Source organism: Cyprinus carpio, chromosome B13 (assembly GCF_018340385.1).
Source record: "Cyprinus carpio isolate SPL01 chromosome B13, ASM1834038v1, whole genome shotgun sequence".
Lineage (NCBI taxonomy): Eukaryota > Metazoa > Chordata > Actinopteri > Cypriniformes > Cyprinidae > Cyprinus > Cyprinus carpio.
The window spans coordinates 23,722,307-23,735,948 of NC_056609.1; positions in this window are offsets into that span (position 1 = coordinate 23,722,307).

A 13,642-nucleotide genomic window follows, 5' to 3' on the forward strand; every position below is an offset into this window, starting at 1 on the left:
ATACTGACTGCATGAGTTCAGACAGGTGAGAGGAAAGCTCTCTGAAGTTAATTAACTTTGCTTTTCTTCACCCTTCACCCCAGTCCCTCAGTCTTCATTACCTATAAATGGATCCACGCATCGGCAGTAGTAATTACCCGGTTGGTCAATGCAGGTGCCTCAATTCTTACAGGGATATGAGTTACTTTCATCAACGTCCAGCGAGCACTCAGGACCTTTAATGCACAATATCAAGCAGAAAAATCAGAATTTTTTTTAAAGATCCAATATCTCTCAGAAAACACCTGAGAGACAGCTTTCCACAAATGACAAATATATGACAAGACATTCATACTTAAGACATTTTAGTATTTGGGTACTATGTATAGTTTTAAGATGTGGAGTCATATTTTTGTGCTGGGCCCCATGAGAGCAATAGAGAAGCAATGGAGAGATAATCAATGCGATAATGTTCTAAACATTAGACACACCAGAAACCTGAAGGGCAAATGCATTTAAAGCCATCTGAGAGGTCCAGACATGTGCCATTGTTCATGCATGGTGATGACTGGCATTCATCTATGTTTATTTCACATAAACTGCCTGAGAAATGAGAGAAAAAGATAAAGGCACACAAAAAGAGGAAAATAAGAATGAGAGTTGTCGTAGAAATTCCCATGCCAACCAATTATAAGCTGAAGTTTTTGCCGCACAAAGAACCTGGAATAAAAGTAAAAACAAATCTAAAATCCCTTTTAAGCCTTCGAGCAACACACCTCCTGGTTTGAAATGAAAGTAGATGAATTTACATTCCGCTGGGCAGGAGGTTCCTAAAATATACTGAAAGCTTGAGTTGACTCATATCACCAAATGAGCCTATTTCCTTTCCAATTTGCATGAACATGAAAGAATTAAGTGGAAATTACTCTCGAAATAGAAATTTAATGTGGCTGGATAAGAACTAAAAGTGCCCCTCTGCTTTAAAGGGTTGTTTGAAAACTAAACATGACACACTAAATGATCATATCTCGTCACGCTGAAGTGTGTAATTTTTTCTATATTAAAATACTTCTATCTCAGTTTAAAGTGCTGAGACAACTATAAGTAAGCCATTTGCAGGTTAACTTCTCTGTGGTGATTTTAAAACATTGCTCTTTTTGTTTGAACAGGTTGTCAGCTTCTGGCTCAAACAATGGACCCTTCTCACAGACTGTGATGACATTTTTCCACAGTTATTAACATAAATCAATGCTTTTTAAAAAAACGACTCCCAAATGATTCGCTCAACGATTCGTGTGACGCTAATCTTCAATGATTGATTCCATTGGTCTAATTTTCATTTCATAATGCCTGTAATGCCTGATAAAGCAGCGTTTGTGAGCGCAGTGCTACTTTGTGTACAGCGTTAAGGGGAAACCGCTAATTTTTATTGCTCCAAAAGCGGCACCTAGTGGCAAAGAATGAATTTGCATTTTCATTCAGACCAATGTGAAAAGACCAACAAGTGGGCGGGCAATAAGCTAATGTTTCACATTGACATAGAGGCTTGGGATTGGTTTTAAAAACGACTAGTTTCAATAATTAAGAGTCAACTCTTTCTTTTTAGAGACTAACAACTTTATACACGGTGCAGTTTCAGATTTAAAACTTTGCAGGATGTTTTCATTCACTTAGAGTTGTGTTTCACACTGCATGAAAGGTAATTTTCAAAAATACACAATAGGGGCACTTTAAAAAGGTTTTAAATTACATGAAATTATGAATTATAAAATTGCATAAAATTACAGAAAACTGGTTAATGCACCTGCATTAATATTTCTAATACAGTGGCTGATTTATAAAATTTTCTCTCTTCTGACCAACATGAATGTTTTTCTGCTCTTCTGGGAAGTCATAGAAATGCTTACATACTGTATTCAGGGCAAATGGGAACACAAAAATGACATTTGTTATATTTTCCCAACTATGATGACTTCCACTTATGAAAAACCCAGAAATGTGAAGAGAGCTCATGATGTTTGGTTCTTTTTCTTCCATTTGGTATTGCTAGTGGCACAGAAATTACACAAAGTTCCACAAATAAGACAAATCTATTTTTACTTCATATTAGGGCTGTGCAAAAAATCGAATACGATTTTCATGCGCATCTCTTCAGTAAAGACGCTCCTGTGATTAGTAGTATATCTCCAGCACGTACGTTAAGATCAGGGTTGCCAGGTTTTCACAACAAATCCTGCCCAGTTGCTTCTCAAAACTAGTCCAAAACTAGCCCAATCGCGTTTTCCAGTTACGTTTTTGGCACGTTTGCCCTGGTAATATTCGCATTTTAGGGGCTAAATATCACGTTATTGGTATTGGGGTCGCTTCAACCTGCGGACATGAAAAACAACCGCAGACTTGGCAACACTGGTTCAGGTGGAGCGGCATTTACTACACAGAGCCGTAGTCCACCGACAAGCTACACAAAATCGCTTTCAAAATCGACAAAGAATCGCCTGCGATTTTAAAATCGATTTTTCATAGATTGTCAGTAAATTACGGCCTGTTTGTGTAACCATCCGGAAATTTAATTTTAAGGATTCAATCCTACATTTAAACATGGTTGTCAGTTTCAAAATGTAACTGTGAGGTCTTCGTCACCCAAACTCAGCCCGTGAAACTGCAACAGCAGGAAGGAATTATGTACCTGTGGTCCCGGCAGGGCAGAGACAGCTGAAGGAGTTAAGCTCTTCTGAGCAGGAAGCTCCATTCTGACAGGGTTGACTAAGACACTCATTTACTTCAATCTCACAGTTATTACCTTGAGAAGAAGGGGAAAGGTTCATTTCATTAAGGATTTCCTTGCAAATACAGGGGGCCATGATTCCTCTTCAAATAAAATAACCCACAGCTAATGATGAGGTGCTATGGAAGAAAAAACAACAACACTTCTGTCTACTTGGTCAAATGGATGGCAGAAAATGTGATTGCAGGGTAATGCGGTTTAAGAAATTCCCCTTGATAAGCAGACGGTCAACTAATGTCTCACAACATAGGAGCAGATTTGAGGCCACAGACCTTTTAAACACGGCTCAACAGAGGGGAATTGAATGTTAGAAAACTGGGCAAAGGAAAAATTGCTCTAGAAAATTGCTTGTGGTGGACTTACCGACAAACCCAGGTGCACAGAAACAGTCATAGGCATTGATACCATCTTTACAGATACTGAGTGCACCACAAGGCTTATCCAGACAGTCATCAATGTTTACCTCACAGAATCGTCCTCTGAACCCTGAGGAAGAGATGAAAATGGGGTGAAGGTTAAATGGATGCTTTAGTGAAGGTGTGGACGGAGGTACTGGCAGGAGACAGACCGTATCAAATCATTCTTACCAGACAAACATTCACACACGAAGCCCAGCAGGAGATCCACACACTTTGATTCGTGATGACACAATCCTTCAACGCAGTGACGGATGGAAGTTTCACAAAATGGGCCCGTTTAGCCATGGTGACACGTGCACTTGAAACTGCCCTGCTGCTCTTCGCATATGGAAGTGCCCTTCGTATCGCACGGGTTGGAAGTGCAGCCCGTATCTGGCATGGAGCAGTCATGTCCTGTGAATCCTGTGTGAAATGGGATGAAAGAGCTGATCGATGTGGAATGGCTCAGTGGAGACACTTGAGCATTAGTTATTCAGCTGTCATGCCTCAGTTGACACTCTTGCCAAATGCTGGTACTTCATGCATTATGTCCTCAAGAAGTGGCATGAACAGACATGAAACACAAATATTATGCCAGTCAATTACCATGCAATGCAAAAAGGACGGGAACTTTCACTCAAAACTGGATATTTTGTATTCATTTAGTATTTCAGGGACCTTGACTTTTCAAAGGCAAATGGATACATCATGCCAATAAACTTAATGAAGTAAACCAAATAAAACTTAAGCCAACCTCACCAGTAAAACGGTTTACACAAAAATCGAAATCTGTCCTATAGGAAACCGTATTTCACCTGGTGGGCATTTGAAATAGGTCTGTCCTCTCCGACTATAGCAGGTGCCAGCGTATAGGAAGACCTTATCCAGAGATGTGCAATCAGTGACAGCCCTGGAACAGTTCTTATCTTGGAGAGGCAGCAGATAAAATAGCACAACATCTCAAGTGATGCAGAGGTCACAACCCAAGAACACGTCCTGTCATCAAAGCTCTAATCAAGTGGCATGTAATTGACATTGCTAATCTGAGACAACCAACAGCAAGAGTAAACAACACCTTGAATTGAAAGTGTTTACTTTTTTATTAGTCTTTTTTTCCTCCCTTTACAATGCTTTGACAATATGTATTTCATGTCAATAAAGCAACAGTAATTTGGGAACAAAATCCTTGTAAAATTTCAATAAAACCTGTAAAAATAAATGTTTAAATAGATGCATACAAACATATTTTTAGTTTGTTCTTTAGCAATTCACATTTGGGAAATTCACAAATATTATGGTTATGACTATTCCACAACATAAATTTTTCACTTTGAACATTTTTCCTAATGTCACATTTTCCTCAACATCAATGTTTCTCATTATAAAACAGTTATTTTACATATAACCATTTCCTGTCTTTTATGTTGCTCACTTATATAGAAGTGTGAAAGTGAAGTGTGAAAAAAACATTTCACAAATGAATGCACACGTGCTCCTTGCAGTCTTTTAATTAATGCCATAAAAACTGCATGCATAATAAATGTCAAAAATAGGACACTATACCCACTGCGTAATAGCCATATAATTTTATTTACACTAATTAGTTTACTTTATTTTTTTATTTTTACTACTTCATTTAAATAATCAACTCACAGAAACATGCTTCACGAGTTCACGCTTACATATAATTAGCTGAGGTATGGAAATGCGTATTTGGCATGCTGTCCGGGGAAGGGCTCCGAGCTCGGGAATGGCCCGAACCTGTAGTACCCCCACTTCCCCGTATAGTTGTAAAATGAACTCGAAGTGATGAGATGGGGTGGAGGAGGGATGCTGATAAACCGTCAATGGATAGTGGTAAGTCAGCGGTATTTATACTGTGGTGTTGATTACTTGATTGTACTCCACCGGTGTTGATTAGGCTAAGTATCTGACGCGCTCCTCCCAAACCTTGTTAATAAAACATAATTTAATATAAAATGTCTTTACATTAAAAAAATAAATAAATAAATAAAAAAATCTACAAAAAAAGTCACAAATGAGTAAACATACTTTGTCAAAGGCCGTTCAAAGAAGACATAGTAATACTAAAAGTCCAGTCTCCTCTTTTACTGCAATGAGGCAGTAACATTGAGACAGCTGTTCAGAGCAGAGAAAGCCTGTGAATCTTTCAGTGCAATCAATGGGAGATCTGAACTACCAACATTTCTCTTTCAGAGCATGTTGCCGAGACATTGATGTCTCTGTAACGTCAGTGTACACAATGCACATAGAACATTGAAAGAGGGACTGCTATGCTGGCACTCTTTAGCATTTAATCTATGCTCATCTGTATGTTGAAAGCCTCTAGTATTCTCCTGTGTGTTAACTTGTACAGTGCAATCCTGGACAATATATATTGAAAAAGATTTTGGCGGGCCACAGACTTAAAGTAGAATAGAATTCAGTCTAAAAACTTATCAAAATTTAGTTTTTGGAGAATATATATGATGCCTAGTGCCAGAAGATTTTTAATATATCTTCTAAAATTCCTTTGGAGAAATAAACATAGACATAAAAACAGAAAAAAAAAATGTTGTAATACAGTCCCTAAAACAAAATAAAATACTCATGATTACTGTAGCATTTTTTTTTATCATTATTATTATTTTTTTTTCAGGAGTAAAAAAATCTGAGAAGCACTATTACAATTTTTGCCTCTTCAGGTGAAGCCATACTATAAGCTGAAAACAATTGTCCAGCCAATGTGCATGTGTGTTGAAGAGTTAGTTAACTGCTGTAAAAATGGTGATGGCTTTGCCAATGAGACAATTGGCTCTTTTAATTGAAAGGTGGGAGTTAATTTTCTACAGCTGCTATGCTAACTGTAGTAATTTCTCCCATTCTCTCCTTATTCTGCCTGTTATTATTCTTAAAAAAAAAACAAAAACAACAACAACTGTAGAAATACAATAAAAAGACATGCTTTATATGGTAGAGAAGTAACTAAAGCTCAACAGATCATTATTACTATAAAACAGAAACATTTCCCTGCAAGTTGCTGGACACAGCTTGTTAATTCTCTTGCGTACCATTATTTGCATTTCAAATAATTCCATTAATGATGTGACTCAACGCTGAGTTAACAAATTTCCTCTAGGAGATGGGTTTATTTTTAGATCTTTGTTGTTTTGCTTTTTGCACTCTAACAAGCCACATACAGTATTGATTAGTTTGGCTCGCTGTAACATAATAGACAAATCTGAATAAATCAAAACATTCTTTACAAGAGCTACTTAGAAATGAATCCCTGAGGGCACATGCATGCATAACTCCCTGTTAGATCAATGCAAGTAAAATTATTGGTGCAGAAAGCAGAACCACTGTGAATTTGCTTCACTTCACAGTGGGTGCCCTCAAAACTTACATTTGAATGACATGAAGTAAATATATCAGCTTTCAGTAAACCACACACCCTTCTGGTGCACTACATGAGCAGAAGTAGAAGCAAACCCTTTTAATTAGTACATTTAGCTAGACCCTTTCTAGACCCTTTCATTGTTGATATACAGTAAATGCAGTTATTGGTCATATCGGTCATAAATTGTAGACAGCCACATTTCTGCACTGTTCTGGTTAACTATTGTTATTGCAAAGAAGAAATGTTCAAGAATAACAGCCAGTTAGTGGTAAACCACACCAAACATGCATGATCTCTGAATACTAAAACATGTATGAGAGCAAAAAATTCAATGCTAACTCCTGGTAGCAAAATCAGCTCAATAACTGTTCGCAGGAAACTTCATGAAATGGGTTTCAACAGCTGTACAGCCACAAACCAGCTCATGTGTGGGATGCAGAAGTGTGAAGCTCACCATTACTGGACTCTTGAGCAGTTAAAATCCATTCTCTGGAGTGATGGATCACTCATCACGATCTGCCAGCCTGAAGGATGAATCTGGATTTGCCAGGAGAACTCTACCTGCCCAAAAGCACAGTATGCCAACTGTACAGTTTGGAGAAGGAGAAATAATACTTTTTTATTCCTTCATTGTTAAGGCAAGTCCCTTAAGCTTTACATAGAGAAATACATGCCAAAAAGTGACACATGCTACATGGTTCTAAGAATTCTGGTTGCTTTTTGAGATAGACATTGCCCATAGTCAGGGTTGGGCAAAGATACATCAAAATGTATTTTAAAATAAAATACTAAATACCTTCATTTTAAGAGTATCAAAATAAACTACAAAATACAGCAGCCACACCACGTATCAAAATAAACTACTGTATTTTTGTATTTAAAAAAAAAAATAAATAAATAAAAAAAATTAAAAGGGAGCATGAAATATCTTCGCAAACCTTCCATCAGTTGGCGTATTTGATCTATGCTTCACTATTACACTGACTTGATTAAGTAAACAATGTTTGATAGCAACTTTCTCTGCCTGAATCATGTAATAAACCTGACATATGCAACCAGTTAACAGATCAAATATTCACATATCCCTGTGATCTCCCAGATGAAGGTTAGTTTTAAAGTAACCAACAGTTTAATGTTTAACAATTTGCGAATGACTTATAATTGTATCCTAATTTAGTTACTTGGTGTTTTGTAACGAACGGGCTACTTTGCATCAGCAACACGGACTCAGTTACAAACAATGATGGCAAACTGAACAAAGTGATGGCACCTAAATTCATAGCAACAAGTTTCTAATTAATTTATCTTTTGAATGTTAATCAGAAATATTATAATATATTATGTGTCAGGTATGCAATGGTACGCAAAATCATGATCCTACTAAACAGCTACTTCAATTAGGGTACAAAATTCAGCAATCAGACATTTATTTATCAATCATTGGACACCTATTTGGAAGCTTAAAACAAACATTTTAGCTTTTAAACAATTATTAAATGATCAATATGTTTTGTTTTTAAATGTAGCCAGAAATGTAATCAGAAAGTAGCAACAGAACTTGTCAAGGAGTATCAACCCAACTCCAACCACTGAATCTATTGAGAGCCATAGAAGTATAGAGAACACATACACATTAATAGTGTAGTAAGATCATTTACTTATAATCCAAAAGAGAATACTACAGAGCAGGTATTCCAAAACATTTGAAACTTTCTAACAGAAACAATCAAACGTATGTGTGAATGTGGGTGAGAAAGTAAGTTTGTGTATGTGTGTGTGTGTTGAATGAGTGTGTGTAGCCTGTGGACTACATTGCAGAGGTCTCTATAGCTACTGATGGCTTTAAGCAAAACAAGTTTCTCAGGGCGACTCACAGTAAATGCTGCTGCTCCACGCAAGTTTACCATTACACCAATATCGCGGCATTAAAATGTAACGTTGTACAACACTGAAACACTGTATTTTAATTTTTTTATTTCATTATTATTATTATTATTATTTTTTGTGTACAACTGAAAAACTTAACATAGGCTGAAAGTAGCAAGCTAACGTTAATTGTGGGGCTGATGCTTGGTATAAAAGTTTTCAAGAACATTGTTAATTGGTAAACTATTTAGCCTAGGCTACTAAAGCGAACACCAAAACTTAACATGAACTATTAAAAATTAAAGCAATTTATGAAAAAAAAAAAAAAAAATGATGGAAAGCTGGCAGCCTACACGTTTCTTACCTTGACCACCTTCTTCCATATGCATCAATTTTCTGTTCTGATCTCAACAAATCTGGGCAAACTAGCCTATTGAGCAGGCACCAATCAGAGGCCACATTTTTATGATGTCATCATGTAGACTTCTTACAAAGTATTTTACAGTATTTTAAAACTACAAAAATACAAAACACTGAAGTATTTTGATACAAAATACAAAGCCATTTTTATCAACCCTATCAAATACAAATGACAAAATACTATTTTGTATTTGAAATGCGTATTTGAAATACATGCATCATAAATACTCTCCATCCCTGCTCATAGTGCAGAAAAAGAGGTTCATTTAGAAATTGTTTGTTGGATGGTTGTGGATGCCCTGACCTCAACCCCATGAAGCAAATCTGGATGCAACTAAATTCTTTCAACATCAGTGCCAAACATCAGATATGCTTGCAGCTAAATGGAGGCAAAACTAAGACACGCTGGCTCAATACCAAAACCTACTGAGCAGCCTTGCTGTATGCACTGGAAGCCACCTTGAAAGCAGCATCATTATCGAAGTAGAACATCTTAAAAGATGTTTTGAGTGATTTCTACATCACACCCAAAATGTCCCAATTACCTGACGTGTCACTGAATTGGGCATCCTTTAAGTTTAATGAGAGTAGCTCAATTTTTTAGCCAATCAAATATGTATATTTTCACATTCAAAATTACTGGTGTGTCTTGAATGGCTGCAGACTGGAAAATAGCTAAATTAAGCATCTTTCAGTAATTTAAAGCAATGTTCATACACTCTAAAAATGCTGTTTTTTTTCAATCCAATTTTGTCCGTATTAGTCCATATTTGACCCAAAGTTAGGCTGAAATGACCAAGCATTTTTTTTGAGTCTAGTAGCAGTTGTAGTGCTGCCTTCAAGTGCACCTAGGAAACTTGTTTAAATTGGAAAAATATTGGAATAATGGAAGTAAATGGTAATAATATATAATAATGGCGTAAAAAAAATAGAATTGATGGAGATCTAACAAAAACAAAAGTTTATTTGAGTATGTTTAAAAAAAATACTAAATACTATTAAAATTTCACATTTAATTCAGTGTGTAACTTGCCATTTCCTTGTAAATGTTTGTGAAATATGCTAGCGATATCTAAGTTTAATTTTTTTTCCAGTGTATACACAACTAAGCTTATTTCTGATGTTTATTTGAGTGTCTAGTATATATATTGGTTGAAATTGTGCATATTCAACAATAATATATATATATATAATAAATAATAACTATTTCTAAGAAGTCCTTTTTTTTTTTTTTTTTGCAAATCTTCCTGGGACAATTGCCTCAAAACTATTACCTAGACTTGTTATGGACAGAACTGTATCCAGGTTTGGCCAAATGGACAAATGACCAAATGGACAAAAGAGAAAGCATATACAGTATGTTCTACATTTAAAGCACATGGAAAATTATTATAGAAGGAATCTGAAACAGCCGATCAAAGTGTTTTCATTAAACACACTTTATTCTGCACATAGCTTATATTTAAAAAGTAGAAAAGCTAAATGGCATGTAGTGGAGAAAAGCGCAGGACTCAAATTTTCAGACATTTTATGCCGCCATAAATGCTTTCCAGCGCAATCGTCACGCTACAAAATGACTATCATTAGCTCTGTCACAGGCTAAGGCTGCAGGAGGCCCGTGACTAATGCTGGGCCTTCAGCACCATCGGTGTGGGCAAATTCTCATCATTCTTCAAACTGACCATGGAACCAATTTCTACCTCTCCCCATGTCATAAAATCTGACAATTATCCTGACTTCATTAATAATGCATAGCAGTCCTCACCCACAATCAAGGTTTAATCAGCAATGTGTCTCACAGGTAGGGCATTGAGTGAGCCAAGAAATTATTGGCAAATTGTAAGGATTTATTTCCCCCCTCAACTTAATGATATAAATGACTTGGGGTAATTTAGTTGGTTTAACAAGCAGGACGACGTTATCAAACCCGAGACGTTGCTTGCATATGTGGCTGCTGCCATGGTAACAATGCGATTAATCAGCTTTATTGATTTTTGGGCGCATTCAGATTCAATCAGGCGGCAAAACAAAACAAAAACACATACGTAATTAACTAAATAAATAAAAGAATAAGAATGCAATTAAATGACTAAATCTAAATGGATTAGCACAGGTTTGCGCAAATACTTACAGGTGGTGATGTGTGTAATTTCTTCTGTTGTTAAGATATTTTCTATCTCATCTTAATATGCTTAGCTTTTAGGGTTTTAGTTTCTATCAAAACATTGCTTGCTTGACCATTCACAACCAGCCTGACATAGCTTGCTCAACCAATGCCTTGAGTGTGGGGTGGGACTATCTCCTTGTCTGACCAATGAAAGACGGAGAGTGTTTCGGGAAACCTGTTTGAAAACAGTCATTATTTTGCAGTTTTGTTTAGTGCATCAGAAATCACACACACTCTTAAAAATAAAGGTGCTTAAAAGGTTCCATAAAGTACCATTCAGTAAATGTTCTTTAAAGAACCATCTCTTTCTTACCTTTTTAGAATCTGAAGAACCTTCTTTCACCACAAAGAACTTTTTGTGAAACAGAAAGGTAATTCGTTTGTTAAAGGTTCTTTTTGGAGCCATTTAGACAAAAAGGTTCTTCTATGGCATCGTGAAGCACCTTTAATTTTAAGAGTGCACTTCACCTTTAAAACGCATAAACTTCAGTAAGGTTGAACACTGTACTAGATTACTGAAAAGGGAGGTTTCATCCAACGTCACACATGAGATTCCTTGCAAGTTTCAATTTGTTTCTATTTTCAAGAGGCAACAATAGTATTTCCACATGGATTCAACTAACAATAATTCAAACTAGTCTGATTACATTTCAGTGGATCATAAACACCCTTTTAATAATTTGACTGGCAGAGGCCTTCATTCAGTCAGCGTTATGTGACAAGAGAAATGCAGCAGTGCAATTGTGCATATGACTCATTGTGCAAATGAAATGTTTAATAGTCTTCACTTCAACAGCACAACTGCATCTGCACCATAACATTCAAATGTAAAGTGGGGCTAGATTTAACTGAATTTACGGACCAGAAACGGCACTGCATCTCATCGAAGCACAAAAAAGAAAGAAAAAATAGAAATCCATTGCATTGGAGATCACATTTAGAGTCACCTGTACATATTGTGCTCTCCACACAGTTATGATCTAGCAAAATCTGATTTATATCTCTTTTGATTTATCTCACAGAGATGGCTGCCAAAGCGTGCACAGCAGAACAGAGTCATTACTACAGTCCCCTTGGTTAGTTTAATCCCACAGGCAATTAGGATTTGTAGGACTTTGTTTTCCACTCAAAAGAAGCTTTACGGGGTTGTTATTGATTCTGAAAGCTCCGCGGGCACACACGGACTCAACCCACTGGATCATTTAATCATGTTTAATAAGAGGCAGTCATTGCCTCTCTGATTTATTGCATTAAGCAAGCCAGTGACAAAACCAGACACAGCCCAGATCAAAGCAAAATCATCTTCAGTTCACACTGATACAGATGCATTCAGATTGGAGCCCATAAACAGATACAAACATTGGCCATGTAAAATCTATCACACAGTGACTCTTATCAGGATATTTGTGCTAATCAGTAGATTAGGCTACCTTTTGACATTTTGTATTTTCATACATCCATATCTGGATAAGAAGATGGCATTATCAGGACTGCTAATCAAACAAATTGTAATTCTGTAATTTCAGGCTGTAAGTCACCTTGTTCTAAAAAAAAATGGTGCAGACAATTTAGGGAGCTGGACAGGTCACAAAATGGTTTAACACATGAATAAATCATGAATCATTTTTCATGCATCAAAATAAACCAAAAACACTATAGTTTAAAAGTTTGGGGTCACTATGTTTACTTTTTTCTCGGCTGTTTTTTGCACACCAAATGAGCATGATTGAATGATTTCAGAAAGGGAAATATATGCTGAAAATTTAACTTTGCCAAGGAATAAATGACATTATAAAATATAAAAATAGATAATAGATAATTTTTTATTGTATATTTGGTTAAATAAATACAGCATATGTGTATATATGAAAAACTTTAACCAAAATTATAAACAATATAAATAATATAAACAATAAAATAATATAAATTTCAATAGATTTACACATCTGTTGTTTTTTTGCAACAAAAACAAGAGCGGTGTGCTACACAGAAAGTCGTCACTACTGCTAGCTGCAAGTTAACAAACACTAGCATTAAACCAAATGTAACACACTTGGTAACTAGCACAACCATAATGGTGCGCTCTGCCTCGGAAGCCCATAGCAACAACCATTAGCAAGTCAGACAGAGAGTGCTCATGGTTAAAAACCATCCTGTATGTGATCCCATTAAAGCTCTGCAGGAGACCCAGCATGTTATACAGGGAGGAATTTGTCAGTACCACCTAGAGATCTGTCGTGACTGAGCAACCTAACAATGCTGTCACCACGGCTCTGGAAGCAATACGAGGGATTACTGAACAGTCAGAGGGACCCTTCATTATTGTCAGTGTGTTTTAGATACACATTGTGTAAGAAGGTTCACCCTCAGGATTACGCTTGTTTTGCAGATGAGGGTAGATGTTTTTTCAAGCCATCTGATTTAATGTAGGGAAAGGGCTATACAACTGATTTAAGATGCTCTATAAAAGTCCTTTGACAGGGATATCACCCAAAAATGAAAATTCTGTCATTAATTAAGGCCCGTTCACACCAAAGCATGATAACTATAAAGATAACAATAAAGATATCGTTCGAAAAATCGTTCTCAGTATTAAAGATTAGCAGAGTCCACACCACAACCGTAAC